Here is a 14,793-nt window from a genome sequence, read left to right as displayed (position 1 = left end):
AAGGCTATTCTCTTGTTAGACTTCTTGATTTTTTGACTTGTGAAGACATATGTAATTGTTCTACTAATGGAACATAATTCCCCTTTTCTGGGGGGAGTTTAAAGTTAATGGGGACTGGAAAAATTGTCCAATTTTTGTTGATTACCTGGCCTAGAAACTTCTATATGATCTTTCAGTGGCTTAGCAATTACATCCTTTTGTTCTTCAGTACTCCAAGATGTAGTTTATCTTGGTCTGGTGACCAACTTATCAAGGGCAATTAGGTTATCATAAGTATCAATCCTTTATTAACCATTTTTGTTTTTCTTTTTCTCATACAAAGATCATTCTTTTTGTCAAAGAAAGCAGAAGCAATTGTGATGTGCATTACCTTCTTGTCATTTTTAATCTCTCCTAAGAAGAATGCAATTCTTGTTCCTCTGTTTGCCAATATAACTTTTTAAGAACTCTTTGTTTCCCTAAGCTTTTCTTGACATGGTTAGCTCATTAACCTACCTACTGATTTAATAAATGAATGAATGAAATGCACTTTGCTAAATGACTACTATTTGTTAGAGATTTTCTGTGATCCTTGCTCTCAAGGAGCTTTCATTCTATCGGGAGTAGAACACGTTCAAGATTGCTGGCAAAGAGAGTTTTAGTCTGAGGAGTGACAGGATTGATGAGTGGAATCACAGGGCAGTTGATTGTCATGTTCTTTTCAGATGCAGGGGTAATATTGATTTAATTACTGTATCTTGGGCAACAGGTGGAGGAAGAGGGAACAAATGGGAGGTATGGAGTAGATATTTGGGGTGGATGGATGTGAAGCGTGGTCTGAAGTCAGCTAGAATACTGTCCTTGGGGCAAGTTTTCACTCACTAGCAATCAAGTTCAACTCCCAAGTCCAAACTGAGTAGATTAATTCAACCTAGGAACAAGACAGAGTTCATTCTGAGCTTTACCACTCTGGACAATAGTATACAGGATAATAACACACTTTTATATTCATTTTCATTACCTGTCCATATTTCCATCTTTTTGGTATATCTTTTAAAAATGAAATTAGCCAATGAACCACTTGTTCATCCTTTTAGATAAGTCCCTATTTTGCTCCTCATTGGAACTTTCTTATTGAAACTTAAGAGTTTCATTCTTGAGAACTTCTGAACCAACTTCCCTTGTAGAATTTTAATTCATGATAACTTTTTGTAAGGGTGGTCACTGAGCTCAACCTCATTTAAAGTAAGAAATAAAATGTCCACTCAGTCATAAGCATTTAATGAAGTGCAAGAATCCTTTGAACTTTAATTTTTATTTAAGGCAATGGAGTTAAGTTCCTTTGGACTTTAGATTTATGTTTAGATTGGCTGAGAAAATTTGGTCATGCCACAGGGATAGTCCATAAATTATCAAGATGGAGAAGTTATTTGAGAAATTGGAGTAAATTCAGTATGACTTTCTAGCAGACTCCTAAGAAAGAAACACCCGGGATATGTGGGTGGAGAAGAAGAGCCTTTAGCTTTGACTTTAGTCTTGGTCAGGGCTCCTTACCCTCCTATATTACTTTGGCCAGAGGCACCTTTTTGAGCTTCAAAGGATCTAGATAGTAGAAGATGTTGAACTCCCATCTTTCCATCAAGATCATAGGGCTTTCTCCAGATCAATTGATACCAATGTTAACCTTGGAAACCAAGGACAGACTGTACACATATTGACCATGCTTTAGGGTAGTAATTCTTTAGTTTTTTTTTTTTTTTTTTGCAAGGCAAATGGGGTTAAGTGGCTTGCCCAAGACCACACAGCTAGGTGTCTGAGACCAAATTTGAACTCAGGTACTCCTGACTCCAAGGCCGGTGCTTTATCCAATTGGCCACCTAGCCGCCCCAGGGTAGTAATTCTTAAAAGTGTCATTCAGGGAACCCTGCATATCCTTAGGACTCTTTTAGGGAGTCCATGAGGTCAAAACTATTTTTCAATAATAATAAGACACATTAATTTATAATACAGCAAATATCAATAGATTTAACTAGCTGGTAAATGTTTAAATTTAATCTGCATTGTTAACATTTTTTTCCATCTTTAATTAAGGTTAAACAATCAAAATAATAAACTAATCCCTGATTTATAGTATTTGTCAATTTCTGGGATAGAAAATGCTCATATTGAAAATAAAAATAGTCACCTTTTGTGATCCAATTTGAACTGACACCAGCACATCTTCAGTGTCTATGCTATAACCAGCATAGACAACAGTCCTTTGGGAAAGGGTCTTTGATATTTTTGACCAAAAATTTTGAGAACTACTGCTTTGGGAAAACCTATTGAACCGCCCCCCCTCACACACACACACCAGCAAATGGGAGAGAAGAGAGAAGGACTTAGAGTAAGCAGGATCTTTGGATTATACCTTTGCTACATGGGGGGCAGCTAGGTGGCACAGTGGATAAAGCATCAGCCCTGGAGTCAGGAGAACCTGGGTTCAAATCCAGTCTCAGACACTTAATAATTACCTAGCTGTGTGGCCTTGGGCAAGCCACTTAACCCCATTTGCCTTGCAAAAAACAAAACAAAACAAAAACCTATACCTTTGCTACATGTCCTCTCAAGTTTGAGCCTACTTTTCCCTAGATTCTGTAAATATTTGTGAAAGACTATGTAATAGACTTTGGGGGGAATGATTTGTACCAACTGTCATTTCTATGCCATCTTAGTAAATACTCCTTTCTAAAAATTACCTAAGACTGGCTGACTAACATGATTCTCAACTGATAATCTTGAGAGACATATACTTTGGAGGACTTGATTCTAAGATATTAGAGAATCACCTTGACCTCTCAACAATACCCTTAGAACCATAAGCAGGAATTGTAGTTTTGTTCTGGGAATGACATTTTATCTCTTGTAAACAGAGAGGCACAAATTAGCTACTGAAGGGGAATGGTCATGATAATTTCTAAAAGGGAAGGTTCAAAGTTTGGTAAAGAAGGGAGTTATAGTTCCAAGAAATAAGCAGGTAGACAGTTCATTGGATAAAGACCTCATATCTCAAATATATAAAGAACTTTATCAAAGTTAGAAGAATATGAGTCATTCCCCAATTGATAAATGTCAAAGGATATCAATAGGGAGTTTTTCAACGAAGAAATCAAAATTACATAGTCATATGGGAAAAATGCTCTAAATCATTAATTAGAGAAATGCAAATTAAAACAACTTTGAAATAACAGCTCAGACCTATCAGATTGGCTAAAAATGACAGAAGAGGAAAATAACACATGTTAGATGAAAAATTGGAACATTAATACACTGTTGGTGGAACATTAGTACATTTTGGAGAGCAATCTGAAGTTATATATAAAGAGTTATTAAACTATGTCTTCCCTATGACCCCAATACCATGATTAGATCTATTTCACAGGTTGATGAGGGGGAAAAAGGAAAAGAATCTCTATGTTCTAAGATAGTTATATAGCAACTCTCTTTGTGGTAGCAAAGAACTAGAAATTGAGAGGATTCTCATCAGTTGGAGCATGGCTAAAGAAGTTGCAGCATATGATTGTGATGGAATTCTATTGTGCTATAAGAAATGATGAGTTTGTTGATTTTAGTAAAAGATGGATAAGCTTATATAAAATACTGGAGAGTGAAATTAGGAGAACCAAGAAAATATTGTATACAGAAAAAGCAATATTGTTCAAAGAACAACTGCAAATGACCAAGTTCTTCTGAGTATTATAAATACTCCAATCAATTACAAAGGATATCTGAACGATGATACTATCCATTTGCAGAGAAAGAATTGATAAATAGAAGTTTGCAGGGGGGGTGGCTAGGTGGTGCAGTGGATAGAGCACTGGCCTTGGAGTCAGGAGTACCTGGGTTCAAATCCAAACTCAGACACTTAATAATTACCTAGCCATGTGGCCTTGGGCAAGCCACTTAACCCCATTGCCTTGCAAAAAAAAATCTAAAAAAAAAGTTTGCATGGCTTGGTTCTACAATTAATACCACTACCACTAACCCCCCCCCCCAAAAAAGGAAAAAATGAGCAAGGCAGATACCAAGAAGAAAAAAATAGTTTGTTACAAGAAAGAATTAAGTCCCATAAGGTTTTTCAGACTACCACCACTTTGGAAGACAAAAAAAATTATCATTTAAAAGTTAAGGTGAACTTGAGCAAATCCTGGAGAGTACTTAATTTTTGAGCAACTTTGACTTGGAAATCCACAAGAGTAATATAAGAAGTCCTTGGATAATCCAAAATATGAAATCTGGGGGGGCAAAAGTCCTTTTTTGACCATGGAAATAAAGGAAAACTTTTTTCCCCTTAGATTAAATTTCTAATCTTTAAGAAAAATGAAGAATTTACATAAGATAAAATGGACTATGTGAAAATACAGAGTATTATATAATAAGCAATATATCAAAATTAACAGTATATTACAAATGAACCATATTGGGAAAAAATCTTTATAGTATATCTGATTAAAAAAAAAATTACATCCAGAATCACTGAGCAGTTAGTTAACTGTTAAAATTTCCTCCCAGAAAAATATTTGGTTTAAAAATATGAACAGGCAATTCTAATAGGAAAAATACAAATTATTAATAACTGAAATGAATAACTGTTCAAATTTTCTATTCATCAAAACAATTCAAAAGGAAATAATTTTGAGCATTCCAGTAATACATTAGAGTGAATGTTGTGACTAAGCGCTTGTCCCTTAAAAAGTGTAAAATAAAGTATAAAATATGTCAGTGATAACTCTCTAATATCTGTGGATGGTTGGGATGTGGCATAAATGGATATCTGATCTGGAATCTGGCCCTCTTCCTCTCCAAAGGAGATTGCAGTTTCCACCCTTTTGAAGAGCAAAAGAGTCTTACCACCAGGCATCTAGTGAAGGAGGGGCAGGTAGGATCCAGGACTCATATAAAGAATCTCCTCTTCACTATTTCCAGATTTCAGGCTAAAATCATATATATTTATCACATCCAAAATATTTGTAGTATTGAATACAACAGTGATTCAAAATAAAAATCGTCTCTCAAAGAGGTAATGGATATACCATTAGAACCTTTAAAATAGTTTAAATGTACAATAAGAGATAGGAAGGAAGATATTAATAACATCTATAGAATTGAAAATAAAATTTCTGAAGGATTCAAAAAGCAAACCATAAGAATTGACAATATAGACAAGATAGTGGAAAATTTTAATGAAATATTGAGGTGCAAAGTAGTTAAGTAAACCATAAAAATACAGCAATGGAAGGACAAACAACATAGTAAACTAGGAGACAATTGGAGAATTGTTAGTCTTCCAAAAATATATAAAAAAATAGTTGCTTAAAATTCCATATTCCAGGAAATATAAAAAAAATTTCCAGAAAGTACTGGAGGATCCAAATTAGGATAAACATTAACAGTAGTCAGAAGACACTGGTAGGAACCCTGTTTACCTCAGTGAGAATTACAGTAACTAAATTCTAGCTTTAACTTTGGAAAGATAATGTTGTACTCAGCTAGCAAGCAGCAATTTACATATCCAAAAGTGCTGATTGAAATTGTTTGACTATTCATATATAATCAGAGATAAAAGACTAGCATGACATATGCCATTAAAACAAGGCATATTGTTCCCAAACACAAAATGTTCTATTATGAACAGTTGGATATCTCAGTTCTAAGGGGGAAAAAAACCCAATTATTCAAATGAAGGTCAGAAAAGTTTAATTATTTTCTTATGATAAATACAAAATTTTAAGGACTTTTGATATACAGATTGACCACCCAACTAAAATTAAAACAAATACTCTAGAATAGAATGGAAATATAAAACAAATATGACTCAATATTTGCATGCTATAAAGAGGTATATCTTCTACGTCATATCAAGTATAAAGGTCATTGAAAACATCAAAGCTAGGAATTTGAGGGAATTAATCCCTTGAAAATAGATTAGGAAGGAACCACTGAAAGACTGAATCATACATAGGGTCATCCAGAACCAAAAGGAACTATCCTCCCATTTTACAGATGAAAACAATCTGAGCCTCAGGGAGGTTTAGGATCTTTTCCCAAATCTCACATATTGGAAGCTTCAGAGGCGGCATCTGAATTCTGTCACCTCTGCCTTCAAAACCAGGAGTTTTTCCATGGTATCATCTGGCCTCCACAGGGAAAGGCTGTGAAAGAAATGAAATAATGCTGTCTATAACCAGACACTACAAGTCACAAGTTAACCGAAGAAAGAGGTTGTCAGGAACAGGGGAGTAGGAGGAGATAAAGGATAGCTCCTATACTGTATGCTTTTTCTTAGATTACTTAGGAAAAAGTTTAAAAACATAGTTTTTTAGCGAAAGTATAATCCTGACATAATACTAGCTACATCAATTCCTACCACCACTGTGGATACTATTAATAAAGATTCCTATCTTTAAGAGAGAATAGAAATCTGAGTCTGGCAGTTAATCAGTCTTTCTATAGTATTTACTATGAAAACTGGAAAAAGTAAAGGGACATCAAGGTCTAAAAGAACTTTTCTGAGAGAACTGTTTTAATTCTATCTTGAGAAGGAATATTAGGTAGAGAATTCTTGAGAAGAGACTTCAATTGGCATGCAGAGAGAAATAAATAGTGTGTTGGTTTTCAGAATTAAGAAGTCAGTAATGATCTCAAATCTAAATATCTTACCCCAAAACTCTCTGCTGACCTCCAATTTCACGTATCCATCTGCCTTTCAGAAAATTCAAACTGGGATGGCCAATAAACATCTTAAACTCAATGTGTCCAAATGGAATTCATTATCTGTCCCATAACTCCTCCCTATTCCTACTTCCCCAATTACTGTAGAGAATAACATTATCTCTCAGTCCCTTAGATTCACAACCTAGAAGTCATCCTGGTCTTCTCACCATCTCTTAGATCTCATATCTAATCTGTTGCCAAGGCCACTTGATTTCACTTTTGCAATATCTCTTAGAATACTATTCCTGGGGCAGCTAGGTGGTACAGTGGATAGAGCACTGGCCCTGGAGTCAGGAGGACCTGAGTTCAAATCCAGCCACAGACACTTAATTACCTATCTGTGTGGCCTTGGGCAAGCCACTTAATTCCACTGCCTTGCAAAAAACCTTAAAAAAAATACTATTCCTCTCCTCTGTCACTGCTACCCCGCCAGGGGCTCTCATCACCTCATGTCTGCCTCATTGCACTAGACTACTGATGAATCTGTCTGCCTCAAGTCTTTCCCCACTCCAATCCACCCTCCATTTAGCCACTAAAGTGATTTTCCTAAAACAAAGATCAGATCATGTGACTCCCTGACTCAGTAAAATGGATATTACCTTCTGGAGAAATATAAAAATGCTTTTAGGTATTCACAGCTGTTTTTAACCTAGCTCCCTCCCACTTTTCCGTTCTTCCTATACCTTACTCCCCAGTCTGTACTCTTCAATTTAGTGACACGGGCCTCCTAGTGGTTTCATGAACTAGACAGTCTATCTCTTGAGTTTTTCTCAGTTCCCCAGGTCTAGGAACACTTTCTCTCCTCCATTTTGCCTATTGACTTCCCTGGCTACCTTTAAGTCCCAACTAAAATCCCACTTTTTACTGTTTATTATTTTTTATTTGCATATTGTCTTGCTCATTTAATTGTAAGTTCCTTGAAGGCAGGAACTATCTTTTGCCACTTTTTATATCCTCAGCTCAGTACAGTGCTGGCATATTATTGGTACTTAATAAATGTTTATTGCTTGAATGAGGTATCTATTGTATTATTTCTTATAGCTGAGACATCTTAATGATTGTCTTTGGTTTTTATTATTTGTTAAATTGTATAACTAGCAACCTTAATGTTCATTTAAACCTGAATAGGGGGTTGAGGAGATGAGCCAAGGACATACAGATAAGAAAGTTTCTCCAGTATATTTAATAAATAAGTTTTGATAAACTGAGATGAGAACTTACAATAAATTGATTAATAAGAATGTTTCAGCTTTTAGTAATTAATATATTAGATCATATACCCTAAGAGCCTTAGAACATAGGACGAGGGAATAAATTAAGGGGGGGAGGAAAAGGATAAGGGAATGGGCTTGAATTAAACACCTAGCATGTGCTCATCACTAGATTAAGCACTTTACAAATATTATCTTTTTTGATTCTCACAACAGTCCAGAAGGGTAGATGGTATTATCTCCATTTACAATTGAACAAACTTAAGACAGAAGTCAAGTCACTTATCTAAGATAACGCAATAACTGTAAATAAGGAAAATGAGTCAGTAAACTTAGAAAAGGGTGACTATTTCTCAACTATATATAGGGTAATAAATCTTATATGCCTTGTTACATTGAGTTATAGCTCTGGTATAAGTATGAAATTCAGGTGGGACAATGTAGGGAGGAAGGAATGGTTAAAACTGAATTGTTATAAAATGAAAAGCTTTAGTTGTATTTGGCAAAGAAGAACTGTGTATTAGTTTTGGAAGGAACATTGGGCTATTAAAAACAAAACAAGATGACACTTTGTGAATTCCCCCTCCCCAAAATAAGTAATGTCAAAGGATCTAATGTAAGAAAAAAGCAAACATTGTTTATAACCTTAATAGCTTAGTTCATCAATAAAAGGGAAATTAATTATAGAGTAAATTCAAAGATAAAACCTACTTATTTTCTACTTATAAACATGTTGTTAAAGCATAAGGCTTCATATGGGTTCTAAGTTGAAAGATTAAATGAAATATGTTTGAGCAAAATTCAAAAGAACAGGACTTAAATGCATTGGGAGAATGTTTTAAATAGAAAACAGGTTTTTATGTTAAAATCCAATAATTTAGTTTTTTCACAATTAGATCTATTTTATATATTCACAGTACATTAATTAGCCAAGAGTTCTCCAATTTCTTTTAATGACTTACTTTGATGGAAAGATTCACTAGCTATTGGAGAGTATTTAGTATTTGGTAGATGGGAGTGAAACTTGCAATAGTAAACTAATTATTGCTCTTCCACAAAAGATAATCAAAAAAGCAACTTTTATTCTGAATCCATAACCATAAACTATAAATATTAGCATTATGGTAAACAGATATAATTCTAATTCTATATTCCTCTTGGAGATAGGTATCCATGGTCTTCATTTTGCTTCCCATGAGAGTGGAACTCTCATTCTGTCCTTGGAGATGGGGTGAGCCAGATTACAGATCAAATATCTATCCATGTCACACATAAACTCAGTGTTACATTTATATTACACAGCTACCAACCACATATATCCAATACTTGTATTTGTAACCCTAATAATCAGGACAAAGCCTAGCATATAATGCTTAAATAAATGTTTTATTTAGTGTTCTATAGTTCTGACAGCTGCTGCTGTAGATCTAATTGGATTGCTTCTGGATCATCTATTACTTAAGCCTTTAGAAGGGAAGCATGCATGTTTTGATTCACCTGACAGGTTTAATTTCTTTTGCCATAATCAGACAGACAAGGAAATTGAACTAAAGCTCTGGGCCTCTTACTTGTATAAGAGGAGCAGAACCAAAAGTCTTGTCATTCAGAGCTAATGATTAACCAATATCCTGAGAGAGAAGTTCTTCCTTAGGTGTAGCAAAGATTCCAAAGACCAGGATGCAATAACTTGAGGAAAGAGCTTGTGTTAATTAAATCAAGGTTCTAAGAAAAGAAATAAGTATTTAATATGGAGATAAAAATATTAAAGGATTGTAGGATGCTATCCATGTCTCCTTATCCTCATGGAGAAGATAGATACAAATGCTATCACAGGTAGCAATAGACAGAGTAAATTATTTTTCCAGTTACCTGGTCTAAAAATTTAGATTCTAAAAGCCTACCAAGCTTCTAAAAATTTAGTTATCTTTTATTCTTCCTTTTCATTCATCCTCCAGAGGTAATCAGTCACCAAGACCTATTGGTTCTTCTTTCGTAAATCACTTGTTTATAACCACTCATTTGGCACTTTCAATTTTATAATTATTTATTTATCAATTATTCTTAGTAACTATTATTTTGATAGATTTATTAACTAGTGGGGAGGGTTTTTGAGGTAACTAGAATTTAGTGGAAAGAAGCTAAACTTGCAATTATAAGCTAAGTTTTGCTCTCTCATAAGAGAAGTCAAGAAGGCAGCTTTTATCCTGAACCCATCATACTTTAGATTATTAATAATAGAGTTATGCTATGTAGTTATGATTCTAGTTCTGTACTTCTCTTGGAGGTGGGCAAGGTGAAGGAGCAACCATGGTTTTCTTTTTCTTCCCATGAAGGTGGAAATCTCAATCTGTCCTTGGAAATAGGGTGAACCAGATCACAGATTCAGATATCTATCTATAACACATAAATTTATAGGCAAGGTAATATAATATCACGTAATGCTATAACCCTTGTACCAGGGCACCAGGCACATGAAGGACCTATCCAAGGTGCCCTTCAGGGAAGTAGTTTTTGCTTTTTTTATGTTCAATCCCCATTCCAAATCCTGGGAACCTACTACCAATCCTAATACCTGGGAAATCCTAATACTAACCCCTCATTTGGAAGAATTTGGCCACAATGCAGCAAAGATTATTTTTCTGGAAAATATATAAATAAATAATGGATAAAGTTATCCTTGTAGGAATTAGAGGAAGAAAGGAATGCTAATGCTTTCTTGGTGAAACTATAAATTGGTACAACTATTCTAGCAAGCAATCTTGTTATGTGAAGAAAATGCTAAAATTGTCCATATGCTCGGATCTAGAGCCATATGAGGTAAATGACAAAAAGAAAGGTCATATATAATATCACAATAGTTATAAAGCTCTTTTAGTGGTAGCCAAGAATTAGAAAGAAAGTATATGCTCACTGATGGAGAAATGGCTAATAAATAGTGATGTTTAATAGAACAGGAGAAACCATGCAAATAATGAATACAAAGAAGTATGGAAAGATTTAAATGAACAAATGAAAAAATGAAGTAGACAGAAGCAGGAAAACAATATTTACATAATGACCACAATAAAGTAAATGGAAAGTAACAACAAAACAATTGAAACTGAATTATGTAAAAGTAAAATGACTAAATTTAGCCACAATGTAGGTATGAAAAGACACCTTCCTCCATTCCTTCCCAGAAGGGGAAGTCTATAATCTAAGGCTGTGTAATTTTTTTTTTTACCATCTGGCTTTTTTGATATATTAGTTTGTTTCCTAGAACTTTTATCAACAAAATTCATTTTAAAATTATTTAATCAGAAAAGAAACGAAAGAGAGAAGCAAAAAAAAGAGAGAAGGAAAACTAAATAACTACATCCTGAATGCTCCTGATCATGCCTCTAACATAGCTACTTCCTAACTCCTTGACTACAGTTTTATATATGAGGGTGAATCCCTAAAAACTAGAATAGACTAAAGAGAAATCTTGAAGGAGTAGAAACTTTTTTTAAATAGAAAGATTTTTTTCATGGAAGATGTAAGATGTTCAATATATTTTCTTGAAGTGTAAAACAGATCTGGGAAAAATAATTTTAGAATCATCAGGCTTCCTGAAATCCTTGAGAAAAATAAAAGCCTGATCAATATATTTTTTATTTAAAGATTTTATTTATTTTGAGTTTTACAATTTTTCCCTAATCTTACTTCCCTCCCCCTGCCCCCAGAGAAGGCAATTTGTCAGTCTTTATATTGTTTCCATGAAATACATTGATCCAAATTGAATATGATGAGAGAGAAATCATATCCTTAAGGAGGAAACATAAAGCATAAGAGATAGCAAGATCAGACACTAAGATATCAGTTTTTTTTTCAAAATTAAAGGTAATAGTCCTTGGTCTTTGTTCAAACTTCACAGTTGTCCCCATTGCAGAGAGCCCCAAATTGTCCCTGGTTGTTGCACTGATGGAATGAGTGAGTCCATCAAGGTTGCTGATCAATATATATTTTTTAAAATTATAAATGAAAACTGCACAGATCTATTAGAAAAAGAAGACAAAAATAAAAATAGAAAGAATATACCAATCATTTACTGAAGGAGTCTTGAAAAGAAAAATCTCAGAAAATCACAGTCAAAATCCTGAAAAAAGTATTCAGAAAAAGAATGAAACAACAAAAAACTATACTCATGATCACACAAGATCTGGCAACTTCTACCAAAAACAAGGGGAAATTTTGTAATTCAGTATTCCAAAAGGCAAAAGAGATAGTCTTACAATCAATAGCCCTGCAAAGCTGAATATAATTCTATAGGAGAAATGGATTTTTAATTAGAATGGTATTTTTGAATATTCCTGATGAAAATATTGGAGTCTAGTAAGCACTTTGAAATACGAATGTGAATCCAGAGAAACCTACAAAGATTCAACCATATTGACTTTCTTGTTCTGCCCTTTAGTTCCTTAATCCTAAAATTATATTCCTATTGATTTGTTGCTTGGGGAAAAAATAATCCTGAGTACATGTTTATTGGTAGAAGAAAACATTTTTTCTTGGAGAGCAGAATTAATTCTGGTGAAGGACAAATTTATAGACAACACAATCTTTTGATTGTAAAATGTTTGTCAGATTAGATTAAGAAACCTGGAATTTACCTATTGGTGACTTCAGACAAGTCAAGTTAACAAACGTTTGTTAGATGCCTACTTTATACCATCACTGTCATAAGTAACTAGGAATAAAAGAAGAGTACAAAAACTGTAACTGTGATAGAATCTTTCTTCTATTTGTTCTGTGAATAGCATATTTTCATGACTTTGGCACTTGAAACATTACATATCTCACTTGATAGTGACAATAAGTATTATTAAACAGTTATCTCTGTGACTGAATCTATCCAGATGTTGAATGGTCATAGCTTCCATGAGAAATGCCTAAAACAAACAAAAAAAAGCACACAACAATCTGTTTTCAAGGAACTCAGACTAATGGCAAATCATTACTTCTCAGTATAAGTTTCTTTTTATTTTAAAATGGAAACAGTGGAGTAAAGTGGTTTGTGGCTAAAACAACCTTCACTGGAAAGAAAACTGGAGCCCACATAAATCAAAAGAACAAACTCCCAAAGTCTGAACCAGCTGCCCCGCCTCCCCAGAGGACAGAGTAAAGGACAGGGTTAAAGCAGAGGGTATAGAGAGGGTGCAATCAGAAAGAAAGGTCATTTACAGTCAAGTACAACTTCCCAAGGCAATACAATCACATAGAAAGAGGGTAGCACTTAAGTTGAGACACATTCAAAACTACAAGTCCCACTCCACCCCCAACCCTTTCTTAAAAATTCTTTTCTCCACTAAGGAGGGAGCAATGACATGGAGCATTCATGAGGGTAGGGGTAGGAAGGCATGGTACATGGCCTGTGTTATTTTTGCCAAGGCCAGGATGTTATCAATGGTAGTTGTAGGAATTGTGTATTTTTTCATAAATGAAGTGGAGGAATCCAGTGTGGGATTCAGGCATTTTTTTTAGGTATTACCTGCCAGAGTTAGTTTACATTGCTATACATGAAGTTGTGAAGAAAAGTTTTACTACACAAAAAATACTACATTAAAAAAAAGTTCCTCCCCCCCTTACAGGCACAGTGGTGGGTAAGGCGTGGAGCCCTCCAAAGCAATGGCTTTTGTGGGGTGACCTGATTCTCAAGGGTGTTGGGGAGAGGGAAGTGAAAGAGCCCAAGTGAGGCTTGCCAATGCCATAGGGGTAGGGTCCACTGTAGATAGTTGGGGAATGCTATACCCAGAAGGAAATTGAATCTCTTCAGAGTGGGGAATGGGTGGGGGATTACTTCTCTATTCATCAACAATATGTCAAGAATAGGAGCAGCTAGGTGGTGCAGTGGATAAAGCACTGGCCCCGGAGTCAGGAGTACCTGGGTTCAAATCTGGTCTCAAACACTTAATAATTACCTAGCTGTGTGGCCTTGGGCAAGCCACTTAACCCCATTTGCCTTGCAAAGAAAATCTAAAAAAAAAAAAAAAGAAAATAATTATAAAACACTTCTCACACAAATTAAATCAGATTAAATAACTGGACAAACATCAACTGATCATGGATAGGTAGAGCTAATATAATAAAAATGACAAGTCTACCAAAACTAAACTACCCTTTTAGTGCCCTACCAATCAAAATTCCAAAAAATTACTTTAATGAGTTAGAAAAAGTTGTAAGTAAATTCATAAGGAGAAATGAAAAGTCAAGAATTTCCAGAGATTTAAGGAAAAAAAGTACAAAAGAAGGTGGCTTAGCCCTACCTAATCTAAAATTATATTATAAAGCATCAGTTATCAAAACTGTCTGGTATTGGCTAAGAAATAGAGTGGTGGACCAGTGGAACAGACTAGGTGCAACAGCAGGAAACAATTATAGTAATCTGGTGTTTGATAAACCCAAAGAGTCCAGCTATTGGGATAAAAACTCTCTTCGATAAAACCTGCTGGGAAAATTGGAAGTTAGTATGGAAGAAATTTAGAGTAGACCAACACCTCATACCCTATACCAAGATAGGATCCAAAAAAAAAAATTTTGGTCATGAACATGAATTCCTTCAAAATCTAAATCTATAAATATTTGTGCCATCTTGAACAGGTTCTCAGTTTTTTCACATTTATAATGAGAGGGTTGCACTAGAAGGCCTATTCTAATTGTTGATCCCTATCATTTAGTGATGACCTTTTCTTATCATCAAGACCAGAGGGGGGTGGCTAGGTGGCATAGTGGATAAAGCACTGGCCTTGGAGTCAGGAGTACCTAGGTTCAATAATTACCTCGCTGTGTGGCCTTGGGCAAGCCACTTAACCCCATTTGCCTTGCAAAAACC

This window comes from Macrotis lagotis, chromosome 8 (assembly GCF_037893015.1).
Source record: "Macrotis lagotis isolate mMagLag1 chromosome 8, bilby.v1.9.chrom.fasta, whole genome shotgun sequence".
Taxonomy (NCBI): Eukaryota; Metazoa; Chordata; class Mammalia; order Peramelemorphia; family Peramelidae; genus Macrotis; species Macrotis lagotis.
The sequence above is the reverse complement of the archived record's forward strand: the minus strand, read 5'-3'. Positions refer to the sequence as shown.